Below are 9,918 nucleotides of genomic sequence, written 5' to 3' on the forward strand. Positions count from 1 at the left end.
TGGAGACCTACAGTGCAAGAGTTAACAGACTCTGCCCTCTGACTGCCTGGAGAATCAGCTCACCACCCACAATGTGACCGCAGGCAGAGCAGTGAACCCGAGCTCAGTTGTCCCATCTGTAAAATGGGGATAGTAACAGGACCAACCTCAGCACCCCGATGGGCAAGTCAATGAACTCACGTCCGTAGACTGCTTAGTTTGGCATAAATGAAGCATGCTATGAGGAGCTACTGTGATTACTGTAGTTCTTTTTCTCATTAACGTTGCTAGTCAGGGTTGTGCTGAGCAGCCCCTGCCTTGGAGACCAGGGGGCTTTGTCGAGCAAGCCCTCTCCCTGATGTTGAGCTGAGATGTGGTGGGTATCCCTTCCACCAACATCCCCTGGCTCTGCTGGCTGAGGGCCTCCCCCAAGCCTAGTCCTGGGGCAGGGCCAGTGCACCATCCGGCCTGAAAAGTGGTAATGTAACTCCCAACCTGAATCAACCTGACCTTCTGGGGACAGTTGCTCTCCTCCGAGGCTGCCCAGCATTTCCCACCAGCTTTGGCAATCTGGTTGCAAATGTTGGGAGGAATCGACAGAGCCCCATGGGTGATTAGCCTCTCTAAAAAGGAGCACCGTTTCCTCTGTCCTGTCCCTTCCAGAATGAAAAGCAAAAAGAACTCTAGACACAGAATCGGAGAGCCTGGGGGTTTGAGCCGTGGCACCGCCAGCAGCCAGGAAACTCTGCAGCGTCGGTTCCATATTTGAATCTCTGGACCTCAGCTCTTCAGTTGCGAATGATGCCAACCTCACAAGGGCTCTGGTAAAGACTAAGTCATGAGAACATGTGCCTGGGAGAGCTTGCAGCTTGTGTGGCCAGAGGGCACCAAGAGCAGTCTCGGGGGCCATTTGCACCTGCTAAAGGGCACAGTTGCAGAAACCCCTTGGGGCAGGGAGAGGGTCTGAAGCATGGCCCAGTCCTGGAGACCCTCACTGGAATCCCAGTTTAACAAGCATCAGCAAGCCAGCCCCGTTGGATGGTCATGTTTTCTGCCAGAAACTAATCTAGGTCATTTCTGAGTTTGAAATTAAGACCCAGTGTATTGGTTGGAGTATGGAATCTGGTTTGGCTAGCTCCAAGTTCTATGTCTGCTCTTTACTTCCCGTGTGACCTTCAGCAAATTTCCTCACCTCTCTGAGCCTTGGTTTTCTTGTGTATCCAGTGGGGATAAGATTGCCTTCCTCAGAGAGTTTTTGGTGAGGTTTACATGAACTAATATAAAGAACACAAACGAAGAGTGTTCTAATATTTACCATGTTCTCCATAACGCACCAGGCATGGTGCTGAGTGCCTTACCTAGGATCAAGCCCCTATTATCACTTACTTGAACTACTGTACAAGCCTCTTAACCCAGTCCCTGACCCCAGTCCACGATTCACAGGAGGAACCTGTAAAATATTCCTTGTCCCAGATTATGATTTCTAAGTATGTTTCCCACTAAAAGGAACCAGGACTGCTTGGGGGAAATGGCTCACTCCAGGGCTGGGGCAGAAATGTACACAGTGAGCTGAGATTTCTTGTCCTGTCTGAAAGCAAGGACCCTGAAGGGGCTTGCCCTGCCAAAGTAGGGCCCTGGGCCCATAAAAAGGTGATCACTGCGGTGGATTGAAATACATCCAAGCAATTTCGAAAATCATGTGGTCGCCGTGTTCCTCAAAACAAAAACCTCACTGACATCTCGGGAGCTCCCAATGGCACCGCTCATGACTCTGAAAACGGACTTTAAAAAAAAAAAGATGCAGGGCGCCTGGGTGGCTCAGTTGGTTAAGCGACTGCCTTCGGCTCAGGTCATGATCCTGGAGTCCCGGGATCGAGTCCCACATCGGGCTCCCTGCTCAGCGGGGGTCTGCTTCTCCCTCTGACCCTCTTCCCTCTTGTGCTGTCTCTCATTCTCTCTCTCAAATAAATAAATAAAATCTTTAAAAAAAAAAAAAGATGCAATCGAGCACTTATCCTGCCTTTCCTGTAGGAAAATGCTCTGTATTTCAGATGGTGGATGAGAGTCGTATGTTATAGAATGACAGCTAATAAGTGAATGAGGATGGAGGCAAGCAGGAAACCACATTTGCAACCAGTAAATAACATTGACCTAGGTAGGGCTTTGATCATCCATGGCTTGTAAACTATTCAGTGAAGGGCCGCTGGGGAGTCTACAAGGGAGATCAGGCTGACGCTGGTTCCCACGTGCACCGAGCAGTTCACATCCCTGAAAGCGGGTTAACCTGACATTAGGTTCTTCTCGACGCTGTGCAGTGGATGGCACATGACACGGCAGCATGCTGAAGTAGTTTTGCCAAGGGTTTGGACCTGAATTGATTCAAGCCTCGAGACCTGAGCACTAATAAACACATTAAAGGACGCTTGAGAGATGCGTAATCAGCCACATCCAAAATGTGGAAAATTCCGTGGGACAAATGACCGAGTTTCTTCAATAAGTAACTGGTGTTTAATAAAGGCAGCGGGGTGGCTATTACAGATGAAGAGAGACTTAATAGGACCCTTTTTGTGGGTCCTGATTGGAACAGAACGAGTGTTCAACATCTCTGGGACAGAGGGTGCGGAGCATGAACTGGGTACTAGGTTAAGGAAATGCCGTTAATGGTGTTGGAAACAATCATGGTGATGGTTTTTTAAAAGTCCATCTCTTTTAAAGATATGCACTACAGTTACTTATCTGGCTCTGATATTTGCTTGAAAAGAATTCCCACGCCCCACCTCCGGAGGACCCCAGAACTCTAGTTAATGACAGTATGCAGTTAGTACTCAGGGAGAAAGGTACGGATGATGGCTGCAATGAACGTGAAATGTGATGGGTATATGGGTGCTCCCATACAACTCTTTCAACTTCCTTGTAGGTTTGAAATTTTTTTTTTTTTTTAAGATTTTATTTATTTATTTGAGAGAGAGAATGAGAGACAGAGAGCATGAGAGGGAGGAGGGTCAGAGGGAGAAGCAGGCTCCCCGCCGAGCAGGGAGCCCGATGCGGGACTCGATCCCGGGACTCCAGGATCATGACCTGAGCCGAAGGCAGTCGCTTAACCAACTGAGCCACCCAGGCGCCCCTGAAATTTTTCACAGTAAAATGGGGAAAACATCGGGGAAAAGGGTGTATGTGTGGGTAGATGAAACCAGAAGTGCAGAAAGTTGATGGTTATCGAAGAGGGTGGTGAATAGAGAGGCTCACTGTGCTATTCACTCTACCTCTGAATGTGTTTAAAAAAAAAAAAGTTGGGGCACGTGGGTGGCACAGTCAATTGAGACTCCTGGTTTTGGCTCAGGTTGTGATCTTGTGATCTTGGGGTTGTGGGATCAAGCCCCGAGTCAAGCCCCGGGTTGGGCTCTGCACTCAGTGTGGAGTCTGCTGGAAGTTCTCTCTCCCTCTCCTTGCCCCTCTCACTTGTGTGTGCACACCCTCTCTCTCTCAAATAAATAAATAAATCTTAAAAAAAAAAGTTAACTTGTTTTCTATACCAAAAAGTTAAGGCACCCTGTCTACTGATAAAAACCTGTATATTGGGGGCGCCTGGGTGGCTCAGTTGGTTAAGCGACTGCCTTCGGCTCAGGTCATGATCCTGGAGTCCCGGGATCGAGTCCCGCATCGGGCTCCCTGCTCGGCGGGGAGTCTGCTTCTCCCTCTGACCCTCCCCCCTCTCATGTGCTCTCTCATTCTCTCTCTCTCAAATAAATAAATAAAAATCTTTAAGAAAAAAACAAAAAAACCCCCTGTATATTGGTACTAACAGTTAAAATTTATTAGTACTTACTATGTGCCAGGCTCTGTACTAAGCATTTTATAATCACCACCTCATCCCACTCTGTGAGATCAGTATTGTGAGAAGCCTTTTTTTTTTTTTGGTGTTGAATTGAAGAGGAATCTCAGGGTTCAAGAGTTAAACTTGTCCCAAGTCACTCTGGCAGTGGGCAGCTTAACTGAATTTCACATGCTCGGTCGCTCTTCATTGTACTCCTTTGTGGTCCACGTGGCCCTGGAGATCTGGGCCCTGCCCACTCTCTAGCTACTGGTCCCCCTTCAGGCCCCCTGTGCTTGTGGGCCCATGTTCCGGAATGTTCTTTCCCACCACTGCCCCCTGGCGTGGTTATCTCTTGCTCCTTTTTCTGCTTTTGCTTCCGTGTTCCCACCCCAGACCCACCCTGACACCGTGGGTCTTATTCTCGGTGACATGTTCCTTTCCTTCACGTCACTTACCACAAGCTGACCTGACACTATGTTGTCACCGATACACTCACTCATCTCTACCCCCCTCATGGAATGTAAGCTTCTCGGGGCGAGGACTGGCTCTGTCCTGCCCCTGGCTCCACAGTGCAGGGCCCAGCACACGGAAGGGTCAGGAAATACCTGTTGGCTGCATCATGCCTCCACCTAGCCCAGGTCCGCCTCTGTATCCAGCCCATCCTTCCCGCCTCCCCAGAGGGTCTTCCTGCTCCAGCGAGTCTGAGGGTGTGAGCGTCAAGGTCAGGCAGTGGGCAACCACCTTGGACAGGCAGCTGAATCCCCCCTGCCCCAGGCTCCCTGACCCCTTCCCCAGCAACAAGCGTTCCCAAAAAAATGGCTCTTTGGTAAAGGGAGTGCAGACACGGCGGGAGGCACGCAGCAATCCTTGAACAAACTGAGGAAACTGCTAAATGATAATAAAGGCTAATGTGTGTTAAGCACTTACTGTATACCAGGTCTTAAACTATGCACTTCATGCTTACTATCCCTTTGCATGTCCACAAAAACTCTAGGAAGTTCGTGCTCCCGTTTGGCAAATGAAGAGATGAGGCAGGGGAGGAATCTGCTGCCCAAGGTCACATCAGGAAGCGGCAGAGCTGGACGTGACCGACCAGCTGCAGGGCCTGTGTGTTTTCTTCGTGCTTCCCCGACGCCCACCACCACCTCACCCCAAGCGTGAGTTAGTCCAATAGTCTGCTGGCAGATGTCCCTGTTCCAATCCATCCAGAACCTGGGAGGCTGGGCTCTGGCTCGGTATACACACACACACACACACACACACACACAGACGCGCACACACGCTGCCTTGTAGCCCTGTACAAAAGCTCAAGCCTTGTTAAGACACTTATCCATGGCAGGATCCTGCCTCCTGCAATTCTGAAGCGGAACTGAGGAAGGTACAAAATGAGACTATTCCATGCTTCTCAGGAGGTGCCGATGGCGGACACCAGCCCTGAAAGATGGTCCCCATCGCTGCCAAATCCCAAAGTTGCATTCTGGAGAGTCCCATCACAGGTCAGTATATTCAAGGCTCTGAGAAGTCTGCCAGAAAGGGTCTGGGCTCCCCATGGGCAGCCCAATGTTTCCCAAACTGGAACCAGAGCCCCTTCACCTTACGTGGGTTATTCCTCCAAACAGGAGGGCCCCTAAGTCCCACTTTGTTGCGAATGTGGAAATAAGAGACCACAGCCTTCCTTTTAACAGTGTGGAAGGAAGATCTGCTCAGAGGGGCGTTTCCAACAACTGATTATTCTAGTTACTACTGGAGCCTGAGACCCATTTACTTCCAAACAGAAGGGAGAGTGTGGGCAGGGTTGTCCTTTCTTATCACTCTCACCCATGATTTGATTTGATTTGATTTGGAAAGGTGTGTTAGTGGGTCCAACCGTGGTGGTACCAATCCCGGGCTAACTGAAAAGTGAGGCTGTATTCCGGGGTCCCAGCACAGGGAAGGGTGCTAAGGTATGCTGTGCTGGTGGCCCGGAGAGGTCCAGAGAGCCCCACTTCTGGTGTGGGGCTGACCTGAGTGGAGACTGCCATTTGTCATGTGACGGCCCAGAGCCAGTCACGTGAATTCTCCAAACCTCGGCTTCCTGGTTTGGGGAATGGAGTAAATAACACCTCGTCCTAGGATTGTCCTTGTGCGTAATTCAACACCTGCTGCATGCCAATCACGTAGTAATCAGTACCTCGGGTTCCCTGTTGCGCCCAGCCCGGATTGTCTAACACAATCTAAACAAACCCATCCTATCTTCCTGGAGAATTCTCTTACTTCATGGTAGTAAGTTTACTATTATTATAACGAAGAGACCTATTAGAATAGAATGTGAAACGTGCATGAAGTGTTCAGGTAAAATGCATGATTTCTGACCATCCTTCCAGGCTTCTCAGGGTACAGATGCACCCTCCTCTAAAGATCTTTGAGTCAAAATTCAGAGGAAACTTTAGAATAAGGTATCACAAAGTTTCTACAGGGATAAGACTTTGAGGGAGTCTCCACTTGAAAAGCTTGAAATGTCTATTGACCCCTAAAGATCAAGTATCTCATATAATACTCTAATTTATGTCTCATATATAAAGGTGATAAAACAGAGCTTACATAGCACCTGAGCAGAAGCAAAAAACAAAACCAAAACCAAAAAAACCAAAAACTCCTTTGCATAAAATAAACTGTTGGTACCACATCAAAATGAAAACCTTTTGTACAGCACAGGAAACTATCAAAAAAACAAAAAGGCAACTTATTGAATGGGAGAAGATATTTGCAAATGATAAATCTGATAAGGGTTAATATCCAAAATATATAAAGAACTTACACAACTTAACACCAAAAAAAAAAAAAAATCTGATTTAAAAAACGGGCAGAGGACCTGAACAGACATTTTTCCAAATAAGACATACAGATGGCCAACAGACACATGAAAAGATGCTCAACATCGCTCATCATCAGGGAAATACAAATGAAAACCACCATGAGATACCACCTCACACCTGTCAGAATGGCTAAAATCAAAAAGAAAAGAAATAACAGGTGTCGGCAAGGATGCGGAGAAAGGGGAACCTTCCTGCCCTGTTGGTGGGAATGCAAACTGGGGCAGCCGCTCTGGAAAACAGGATGGAGGTTCCTCAAAAAATTAAAAAATGGAATTACCATATGATCCAGTAATCGCACTACTAAGTATTTACCCAAGGAAAACGAAAACACTAATTTGAAAAGATATATGCATCCCGATGTTTACTGCAGCATTATCTACAATAGCCCAGATAAGGAAGCAGCCCAAGTGTCCATCAATAGACAAATGGATAACGAAGATGTGGTGTACATATATATATATATTTGTAAATAAATATCTATAGATAGATACAGTGGAATATTACCCAGCCATAAAGAAAAGAATGAAATCTTGCCATTTGCAGCAACATGGATGGAGTCAGGGGGTATCATGCTAAGTGAAATAAGACTGAGAAAGACAAATACCATATGATTTCACTCATAAGTGGAATCCAAAAAAAATGAATAAATAAAAAGACGAATCGGATCAATAAATACAGAAAACAAGCTGATGGTTTCCAGAAGGGAGGGGGTGGGGGGATGGGCAAAATGGGAGAAGGGAAAGGCTCTGTAAAGGAATGAAGAAGCCTTGGGAATAAAAGCACAGCCTAGAGAATAGAGTTAATGATACTGCGAGAGCGATGTATGGTGACAGACGGTGGCTACGCTTGTGAGCACAGCATAACATACAGAGAAGTTGAACCACTAGGTACACACCTGAAACTAATGTAACATTGTCTGTCAACTGAGTCAAAATAAAAAAAATGTCTTAGGGTGCCTGGGTGGCGCAGTTAGTTAAGCATCTGCCTTCAGCTCAAGTCATGATCCCAGGGTCCTGGGATCGAGCCCCACATCAGGCTCCCTGCTCAGCGGAGAGTCTGCTTCTCCCTCTGCCCTTCACCCCTCTGCTGCTCTCTCTCTCCCAAATAAATAAATAAAATCTTTCTAAAAAAATGTTTTAAAAACCTCCTTTGCATAAACATAAAATGCCTTCCTAGAGCTGCTCAAATAAATTCATAAACTGAGGATGTTTATACCTCCAATCACATGACTGAGGATCGGCTGGAGTCTTTCCATTTAAAACTCAGAGAAGTCAGTGAAGAAATCACATCTTCTAGATATATCCCAAGACACTGTTTCGAAGGAAAAAAAAAAACAACAGTTTATAAAACAATGTCTCTACCTTGCAGTTTTTAAATGGAAAGACTGGCTTCCCAGGAGGTCCCCCTCAGTTCTCAGTCCTGGACCACTGTAGATGGTCGGTCACCCAACTTACATGGAAGCCCACTGATGTTAAAATAATAAATAATAATAACGATCATCGTGAGAGAGAGTTGTGTACCAGGTGAAGGCACAGAATAGGTCTTTGAGAAACCAGGTCTGGGAAGTTTGTTTTGTTTTTAGAAATAGAGAGTGGGGGGCGGAGGGGCAGCAAGAGAGGGAGAATTCCAAACAGGCTCTACACCGAGCTCAGAGCCTGACTTGGGCCTCCATCTCACATCCCTGAATTCATGACCTGAGCAGAAACCAAGAGTCAGATGCTTAACTGACTGAGCCACCCAGGAGCCCCCAAGGTCTAGGAAGTCTTATACCAAACTGTACACAGCAGGAGGGGGCGGGACAGGTAGAAGAACAGTACAAGGAGACCTGTTTTACTCCATGCTACTTGACTTTTACTTTGTAGTGCACTTCAGAAAAATGAAATGTCTTTCTAGTGATACAGGGCCACTATAAATGCTTTACTCTTAGAGTCTGCTTTTATTTATTGTTTTTAAGATTTATTTATTTATTTGCGACAGAGAGAGCGAGCGAGCAGGGAGGGGGAGAAAGAGAGAGAATCTCAAGCCAACTCCCCACTGAGTGCAGAGCCCAACGCAGGGCTCGATCTCACGATCCTCAGATCATGATCTCAGCCGAGCAACTGAGCCACCCAGGTGCCCCTAGAGTCTGCTTTAAAAAAAAAAAAAAGTGCGTAACAGTTTGAGAGATTGGACATCTTTAAGAAACAGAGTAGTTATCCTTACGACAGAAGACTTGGGGCGCCTGGGTGGCTCCGTCAGTTAAGTGTCTGCCTTTTGCTCAGGTCATGATCTCCAGGTCCTGGGATCGAGCCCCACATCATCGGCTCCCTGCTCAGCGGGAAGCCTGCTTCTCCCTCTCCCTCTCCCCCTGCTTGTGCTCTCTCTCTCTTAAATAAAATATTAAAAAAAAAAAAATTAACACAACTGCCTTTTCAGTAAACCTAAAACCTAACCCTACCGTTTCGGTTTGTGGAACCGATGACAAGAGCCTGCACAGAGATTCCCAGCAACATAACCATTTATAGAAGCAAGGAGAGGCCCTTCTCCTTCATTTAGGTTCCATTTCCAGCCCTCAGATCAGCTCCCCGCAAACGGAACAGGAATTCTCGTTCCCCTGGAAGGCCCGCCTGCCCCCTTCTGTGCAGGGGCTGCTCTCCCCGGGCAGGATAGCCCCCTCCCTCCCCCGTCTACACGGACGCCGGCTCTCCAGGCAGGGACTCCAGGGAGGGGTAAGCTCACTTACCACCTGTCCCTCCACCTTTCCTTTTCCCGGGTCTCAATTGTGCTTTCCGGGTTCCTTGTTTGCGGAGGGCCTGACTCTAAGCTGGCGAGCTGCTCCTCGTGGCCAGGGAGTGTGAGCGTCACTTTTAGATTAACTGATCCCTGCCGTTTAAAAATATCCCTGGAGCACTTAACCTTCAAGGCACTGGCGCAGTCCCAGCCCAGGCAGCCTGGAACAGGATCCCGCACCCCCCGCCCCCTGGGGCGGCCCTGCAGGGCAGGACAGCGCTGCTTGCCACCTTTCAACCCCAGACCTTTGCTGTCTTTCACAATTCTTTGATATCTAAGCCAGGGGGCATCTAAAGTCCACGTCGTCATCTGCGATATGGACCAGGTCATTCTGGCCTTCCTAGGACATGCAGAAAATTGATTGCACGCGGTTGTTGGGTATTTGAGAAATGGCTTCTAGACCAAGCCCGCCGGGAAAAGCTCCCCAGGGTTGATGCAACTGTCATCCAAGGATCACCTGGCTTCTCTCCGCACAACCCCCGCCACCCCGCCCCGGAAAAG

At 47.9% G+C, this 9,918-nt stretch overlaps 1 protein-coding gene across 2 annotated transcripts in view; it reads right to left on the reverse strand.

Moving 5' to 3' along the window:
• ACACB (acetyl-CoA carboxylase beta) overlaps positions 1-9,499 on the reverse strand; it is a 123,538-nt gene extending 114,039 nt beyond the window's left edge. Inside the window, exons 1-2 of one of the 2 annotated variants that reach the window (XM_064578533.1) lie at positions 9,371-9,499; positions 7,864-7,959 (exon numbers count right to left, since the gene is read on the reverse strand). The gene's annotated coding sequence lies outside the window, so the exon portion shown is untranslated. The remainder of the gene's footprint in view (positions 1-7,863; positions 7,960-9,370) is intronic. The other variant, XM_064578534.1, reaches the window with a different exon arrangement.
• Positions 9,500-9,918: the final 419 nt, after the last annotated feature.

The sequence above is a fragment of the Mirounga angustirostris genome, unplaced genomic scaffold (assembly GCF_029215605.1).
Source record: "Mirounga angustirostris isolate CCGP_5_RB_7025 unplaced genomic scaffold, mMirAng1.0.hap1 SCAF_14, whole genome shotgun sequence".
NCBI lineage: Eukaryota > Metazoa > Chordata > Mammalia > Carnivora > Phocidae > Mirounga > Mirounga angustirostris.